The sequence below is a fragment of the Centruroides vittatus genome, unplaced genomic scaffold (genome assembly GCF_030686945.1).
Source record: "Centruroides vittatus isolate TY-2023 unplaced genomic scaffold, ASM3068694v2 contig_651, whole genome shotgun sequence".
NCBI classification, from domain to species: Eukaryota; Metazoa; Arthropoda; class Arachnida; order Scorpiones; family Buthidae; genus Centruroides; species Centruroides vittatus.
The window spans coordinates 1,374,274-1,381,125 of NW_027122405.1; positions in this window are offsets into that span (position 1 = coordinate 1,374,274).

The window sequence follows — 6,852 nt, forward strand, 5'->3', positions numbered from 1 at the left end:
CATTTGATCAATGTAATGTATTTAACTCAAAATATTTTATACTTTGATGCAGGACTTACAGGAGATATTTCGCAAATAAATGTATACATTGAAAAATTTTGAAACGCTTTTCATTTAATATTTAGCAAATAAAATGGCCAGGATAATAATAAAAATGTAAAAAATATTCATAAATCAGAAGAAACAATGTCTTCATATTCTATTCTTCAACACCTCACTCTGCTGTAAAGACTGTTGTGTTCCTGGGGTATTGAGAAAGGACAGAAGATAAAGATATTTATTGTTCCTTGTAATTTATGAATATTTATTTACTTTTTATTTATTTTTCACAAAATGGTACCAATTAATCCATAGATTTTATGAATAAACATCGAGATTGAGTAAATGACAGAAAGCCTTTCTGTAACGATCGAAAAGTGGTAAAAATGCTTACACGAAACACGTAACATTATGAGGAATACAGACAACAGATTTAATAAGTTAAAGAAGAATTTCAATAAATTTGAACAAAATATTATTGCGATTTATCTAAAAATACTCTACGAGCGGGAAATGATTTTCGACAGTAAGTCGAGATCACCTGGAACAACTGTTTCATAAACAATACGCATTTTGCTATAAGTTACCAATATTAATTTTCATATATCGCATTTTAATGATTATTTTAATGTAAAAAGTAATTTAGTTTAATTTAAACACAATATAAATAATATAAATAGGAATTATTATATTTAAATAACTTTTTCTGAAAATAATTTTATCCGCATCCTCGCTGTGCGAAAGCGATGGCTACTCTCATAACACGCTGTTGCGTATTCCCTTTGACTATTTGGAACTGTCCAGTAGAATAAAGAAAAGTGCGAACAAAAGTTGAAAACGTATTGGAACATGTACAGGTTCTTTTCATTTTCCTATGTCAGTTACAATTTCGTTCAGTGTATAAATAAAATTTGATTCGATAGACGTACACTACATAAGTCATGTGTGACGTATCGCCACACAAAACTTATGTCGTCCGAGGTTAACGAAAACAGCTGCTCTTCCCATTTTATGAAACATTATACGATGAGCTCTAATTATCGTGGCTAACTGATGAGTCACAGGATGATCTTAAGATGCGTTTTACGTCCTAAAGTTGCGAACCTGACACAAAAATAAAAAACTTCGTTTATTTTGCTTTCAATAACGTAATAGGTTATAGATATACAAAATAATATACGCAACAAACTATTATTCAAATTATTTTTCATAATTACAGTGCAAAATTGGTAAATCGGGATGTCTATTATATGCTTTTTGCGGCGATTCCTCGTGTGCAAATAAAAGGGATGAAAAACAATATCTGCATCATCAGTTATAGGATTGATGGTGTCTAGAAGCTATTCTGTTGTTCTGGGTCTAGTGTCACTTTATAATATCTATTTTTAAAAACTGAGAAACCTTCTACTGTATTAAGTTGTGGAAAATATGGAGATAAAACTTTGTAGTTGATGGCTTTTTCGGATAGAAAATATGTAATTATGTCACAGTAAAGAATTCTACATTGCCAATTATTAACGAAAATTCTGGAAATCTACTTTTCAGTTTGCCGCGACTTTTACGAATAAGAGAAAGAAATCATTTAGTATTGAAGGAACCATTTAAAGCACAGTATTTTGCATTTTCGGCAGGAGCTAAAATAACTAGAAGACTTATTTATTCCAAGGATCTACTCCCAGATGAACTTAAGATAGGAGTACACAAGATCATGTTAATTAATGAAGAGCTGGACATTAAAAAGCATATGTTGGGGTAACCAAGAGGAATTTCAAAACCAGAATTAAACAACACCAATACGACGTCAGGAAAGACAAATAATATAGCACTAGCGGCAATCGAAAACATACAAGGAACAATAGTCAAATGGGAGGAATCCAAAATCATGAAAGAAATCCAGTCTCCACGAAGGCGATAAACAAAGAAAAAATTGAGATATTTAAACACAAGCTTACAAATGAATGCATAAACGCCAGGGACAAGGAGACGATTCCGACAGCATGGAGATCCGTCATCAAAAAAGTAATTTATAACAAACTAGCGATTATTTATTGTGACATCGCCACAATGCCGAGCTGCAAGTTTTAATCATATTTTTAATTTATTTAATTTAAAATATATGTTCTCCGCCTCAAATTAGTAGTGTCTTGTCCCTGTGCATTATACTTTTTCGTAGCAATGGAATCATCCTGATCGTCTATCTAGCTCTTTTCAGGGGAAACTTTTTGAATTGAAATTACATGATTTCCTAGCTGGACCGGAAGTTAATATATAGTTAACCGGAGCCTCCTGTCCATATCTGGTCTTGAATTTCATGCTCTAACACAGTTCTCAAGATTAAGGGAAGACAGATTGACAGTGGGAATTTATAGGTATACAACTTTTTTTTCCAATTGCAGCCACTAAAATAAAAATAAAACGCAAATGCTTAATTTGCCGCCAAGATATATGATCAATCGTAAAAAAATTGATATTCCAAAATTTGAAAAATTGGATTCTTTTAAAACAAAAGAGAACACCTGAAGAGGGCTCATAAATAGGGCCGTAAAACGTTTCGTAAATGTTAAAATAAGAAGTTTACCAACGAAAAGATAAAAATTTTGATACTACAGCTTGAGGTGGAGAGGAACGAATAAACTAATTTATTCCTTTATTTTAATTAAGGACAGGAAATAGCCGTAATGCATGTAAACTTATTCCACTTTCGCTCATAAAACTAATGACGAATATAAAATACCGAATACTGAATGTCCTTGCTTAACAATTAATCTTGCATCGATAGATGACACATGTAAGATTCGCCGACTCAAAGGAAGGGAAACAATCGATCTCGCGTCAGGTGTGTAAGGTTCGGTCTGGTGTAGACTGGGCTTAAATATCCCACTTCACTGACACCAGTGTAAGGTTGCCGTCTTTTAGCTAGGATTAATTAATCCCGCGTCAAGATAAACCGAAATAAGGGTCGTATGTGGATCGTGACAGAGGAGGCAAAGGATGACAAGTGTTTCTCACACGAAAAACCGTTTATTAGTTAGCATTTGCTTACATCCTTAATCGACAGTCCTTCACTATTCCAGACGAGTCGAGGACTTCGCTGTCGGTTGCAGCCCCGGAGGCGGATGAGATGAGATCATGGCTAAGTGGACGGTCAGGAGAAGTGGCGTAACGGAGTCGTAACGTATCTTGCGCGACGACACAGTTCACACGGATCATGACTTTACGGCGAGACTTTTGGCTTAATCCAGAGGAGGCTCTTGGCTTAATCCAGAGGCTGCTGTTTAATCCAGAGGAGACTCTCTTTGACCTTGAAGTCCCAGTTTTTATACGTTTTTCTCATCCACTATCCACATTTTGGATTGGTTCCTCGTCCCTTTTCTCGCTTCCCGATTGGTCTCCCCTTTGTTTCCAAGTGCAAAACGAGACCATCTTGGGTCGCGGGAAAGATCCGATTCGAGGTGTACAGTACATCTGATAGCTCTTTGTCGACTCTGCTCAGGATTATTTATAATACTATAACACCTGCACTCATAATTCAGACCATTGTTTGTAATTTCTTTGACGTCTAAAACTTTAACGATCTTTTTCGTCTGTCAAAAATTTCCCCTTTTTCGAGAAAGTTTATCCTGTCAAAAATTTATAAATACTCGAGTGAAAGATCTACCTGTTTATGAGCGCTCGTGCTAGAGTTTACAGATTATTTGACACGTGTTCGACTAGTTCTGAGTCTCGTTGTTTGCATTTTTGTGTCGCATTGTTTAGATCAAAGGGTTTTTCTCTTTCGTAACACAATTTATAGCTATCATTTTTTAACGCAAGAATTTCGCAATTTATTCGCTTTCGAACACGTCTGGGGACTCACACACATTATCTTCCCTTAGTCTCTTCATTGTGATGTTTACTTCTTTCAGATATCAGCAAATCGAAGTTTTCTACGTTTCTTGATATTGTAGAACTCTAATTTTATTTCGATACAAGAGTTGCCTCTCCGATTTCGTTCAGAATTACTAATATTTCCTCTTTGTTCATAAAAATTCTTCTCTGATATTTTCAAGATTTGTTAAGCACTTTTAATTTCTGAATGAATTTATCAACACCGATTCGGGCAGACATATTATCAGGAAAATTTTTATTCTGATACTGTATAATATTAACAAAATCTTAATTTTATTAAAATCTTTCTTACACGCAACAGTTAATTCAGAATCTTGTGATGAATCCATTATATTATATAATGCATCAGCGCTTTCAATTCCATCCTTGCTCTATTTATTTTATGTTGCCCTTCTGTTTGTAACGTCGAGTGCGTTATATTAATATATGAAATAAATTATGTAAATATAAAATATAATAAAAATCAAAAAACAGAGTATTTTAAGATAGCAGGCAATAATAGTTTTTCTTAATTTCATTGAAATTTTTCCTTCAATATGTTAAATTATTATCTCTATTCTTCGTAATGTTGCATGTTTCGTAAAATCTTTTCGATTATTACAAAGATTTTTCCGTCATTTTCGCAATCTTAATTTTTATTCATAAAAATTATGGATCAATTCATACAATTTCGTAAAAAAAGTGAGTAGCTTTTCAAAAATTTTCAATGTATACATTCATTTATGAAATCTCTTCGCTAAATTTTTCAGAGGGATATAATGAAATCAATAAAAATAATATAAGAATAGTTTTAATGTTTTCTCAAAATGGTAATTCCTGTACATTTATTTCTTAAAATGTTTTTAAAATAATCTCGATTTATGAATTTATTTTTCCCTCCATAGTCCAATACATCAACATTCTACAAAAATAATAGACCTGTGTAGAAGAAAGATTGCTGCAACTTAAACATGTTATTTAGGCTGGTATTAATCTTCTAATACAATAGAATACTCAATTAATTTCTAAACATATCTACTGAGTCACTAGCGATAGTTAATTTGTTCTATCGGTTTCACTCAGAGTCCACGACAATGTGATAGGGAGAAAGTCATAATGGGGCTATTGCTGATATTTACTCCATTTTGAATGGATTGATGGAAATAAGGTAACGCAATACGGGAACGATCTACCAAGGAGAGGTGTTTTCCGGGAGAAGTTTAATGGAAAATGATTATTTAGGTGTTATGTTACCCACGTGAAGAAAAAGCGAAAAGCATCACGCGGCCAGCCTGTTGATGAGGTACGATTAACTATCAATGTTCAGTAGTTTCACCCACTCGGCCGTTTTGAATGAAACAAAAAATATATAAAATTATGTGACATTGGAAACCGCTTTAGTAACTGTTAACTAGCTCCTATAGAAAATATGTTATTCAATATTGATTAAAGAACACCATTCGTTGTAGAAGGAATTCGGATACAAGGATTTGGCTGAATTAATTTGTCATAGTAAAAAAATCTTAATGAAGTCTTACAAAATTACAGCAGTATTTATTGTTTTCTTTTAAAACATTCCTCGTAGAGATGTATTCACAAAAGGCCATAAGAGGGGCAAACTGGTCTGCAAGGACCTGCAACTTCTGGGTTTTCATGTAGAAAACACTTATTATTTTATTATAATATTGTTCTTCTTTGATTCAATAATTGTAATATTTCTTATCTTTATTTACAATTTTCCAATTTGTAAATTTTTGTAATAAATATTACTCATATTATATGATGAAAAACGCTTTTTAAAATTATAATTCAATGATGGCTCCCGAAAACACTTTTAGCTACTGACTACCAAAAGGGAGATCTAAAGTATCTCTGGCTAGCGTAAAAAATAAAATCTTTGAATTTACTGTAAATAGTGTAGATTATTCGTATCCACTACACTTTCATCGTATCATCGCAACTTGGTATTCTGTACTTCAAAGTGGTCCCCATTCTGCAGGTGTAAAACAATGAAGTAGATTTGTTGTGAAACCGTGTTGTATTGACTGTGAAGTATTTAACTGATCCACTGTGATGCTTCTCGCGCGCAGTGTGATACTTACTGTGTTTCAAAGCTACGAAATTTGCAATATGTTCTCGACAAACCTCATTTTTTATGTGATTCCACAAATGGAACTGCTTTTTACAAACGTCTAGACCCTGAGCATCAATGTCAATTCCTTCCTCACCTTGGCGCATATGCAACGTCAGCTTTTTCTCCCGAACCGAAGAATAAAACGTGTTTATCATTATTTATCATACTGTCAACGTCGAGGAACTCGTTAAATAAAATGGAATGCAGTGAGTGTCAGAGCATAGACTAAGTTTAAACAGGCGTATAAAGGCAAGCAAGTACACTGTACATGAAGGACGACAACAGCAGTGAGAAAAATATTAAAATATTTAAGTGCAAAGAACAGGTTTTTAATATTCACATTCCCAATATCAGTACATATACGTAGTATATATAATTAAAATACGGGCTACGTATACAGTATTCAATATATTATTTATCTTTTCAGCTGTAAAAATATCATTTTAATTGAATTCTTAATAGCAAACAGGGTAGACGAGATACTCTAAATGGCATATAAAATTACGACCAAACTTTAAATACTCGTACATTGAATAATTAATTATTAATTCATCAAAAACGACGTGGACAGAAGAACAACAAAGAACAAGTAATATAAAAAAATTTTTTTTTAAAGTCAATTCCTACTTTGGTCAACAAAGAAAAATTTTATTTTAGTTACTTTTTATTGAATAATTACAATTAACATAAATATGTATATACATATGACAGAATCACAATATTAAGTGGCAAAATAGAAAGAGAAATCGGAATTGAACCCAAAGCATAAAATTTCTTCAATTTTATTTTTTGAGAAAAATCCTTCATTCTAA